General features: G+C 36.8%; 1 long non-coding RNA gene across 1 annotated transcript; it reads left to right on the forward strand.

Moving 5' to 3' along the window:
* The first annotated feature begins 453 nt into the window (after positions 1–453).
* LOC140815279 (uncharacterized) lies at positions 454–1,680 on the forward strand. The gene is made up of 3 exons (XR_012114321.1): positions 454–574; positions 673–779; positions 1,457–1,680. It is a non-coding gene; the product is annotated as an uncharacterized lncRNA (long non-coding RNA).

The raw sequence follows: 1,680 nt of genomic DNA on the forward strand, positions 1-1,680 counted from the left end.
GAACTTGGACCAAGAAAAGGCCACATTCAACTTCAAAGTGTAACCAACCTTTGACTAAGCAATCAACAAAAATCTTGTGGAGTGATTTGAGACTTACCTTGTAGCTGAGCATTCAAACCGTTATATAATAAGTACCGAAGGTAGTAACCCACCTCATCAGTCTGCAATTCCTCCCCCGTAGCTGCAAGGATTCGAAAATATAGCTGCTGGGAAAAAACAGATTTCTTGATCCAATTTCCGGCCAAATTCTAAGCTTTGTGGTAGTATTTCGGAGTCCAGTTGCTGTCGTGATTAATAACCCAGCCTTAGCCTAGTTCCTGCACATTATTTCGAGACCAGTTGCTGCTCGACGTTGGTCCAGGAATAGCCGAGGAGCTTGATCAAACAAGCTATCCAAAAACCCGAGAATTTCCGCAACGGTTCGAAGCAAAGTTGCTGCCCTTTTTCCAGACCACTATCCTGTCCATTTCCGAAGGTGATAGCAGCCGAATTCAGCCAAGATCGAAGCATTGCAGCAGCCTAATTTGAAGCTTTTCCGCAACCTTGTTCGAAATCTTTTCGGTCCAGTTACTAGGTAAATTTCTATCCATTTTTCTAAGCTATGCCGTAGCCTCTTTCGGTCTAGAAATTCCATCAACATTTCAAGTAAACGGTTGTCTCATGCTATCACAGCTTGAACCAAAAATTTAGATCCTAAGTTCCAGCAGCCGTAGAGCCAATTCCAGTAGTTGTTGGAGGTGTATTGGTCCAAGCCTAACAATTCAATCTCAACGATAACAGTAAGTGGGTTTTCTCCTTTGTTTCCTTTTGTTTTATATTATTAAACAAAAATTGCACACTTATATTTATTTAAGTGTCACTTGATATTTATACCCTTTTAACTAAATATGGTTCACTTATTTGATTATTTTAAAGTGGACTTTTGAATATATTAATTATTATAGAAAAGATTTGGCTCACCTATTTTCTCTTTAAGTGAGCATAATATATTTCGAAATAAATTAAATAGGACTTTGAAAATTCGATCGGCATAATTTATTCGTTTTCATTTGGTATAAAATCTCCCTAAATTATTCGTTGTTCGATATCCGCTATAATATTTGAAAGCATGTCGAATTATTTGAAATGCACTGTAATGATTTGATTTAGAAATGGTAAAGGAAATTCCGAACTTTGATATACTTTGTTTAGGCCCTGATGCGGTGGGTTATAATAACCGTTCCTTTGGCCTCGCCCCTTAGAGGAGTAACATATAGGGGACTGATCAGTAAAACCATGGAAAATGAAATGATTTTTAGTGCTATATTCGTATTTTTGTTATTATTTGATTCAACATGCTTAATATTGAAAATTCGATAATTTATTCGTATGTATATCCTCGATATTTGTTATGCTCGATCGGCCCCCATTTACTGAGTATTTCCCCAAAATACTCACCCCTTACATTCCCACTCAGATAAGAACGAGGAACAAATCGAGGGTGAAGAGCAAGATTACTTTTGGGGATGGTAATGAAGAAAACTCCATTTGAGACCAGTCGAATTTATTCTGTCTTTAATTTTATCATCATGTATTCCGCTTCCGCATTTTATTTCTATCGCATTGTAAAGACGATTATTGGTTATGAAAAAGACTGGTTATTTTGATTTACTACGAGGCTTGTTGTTTTGCAATTATGTG

Source organism: Primulina eburnea, chromosome 15 (genome assembly GCF_022965805.1).
Source record: "Primulina eburnea isolate SZY01 chromosome 15, ASM2296580v1, whole genome shotgun sequence".
Taxonomy (NCBI): Eukaryota; Viridiplantae; Streptophyta; class Magnoliopsida; order Lamiales; family Gesneriaceae; genus Primulina; species Primulina eburnea.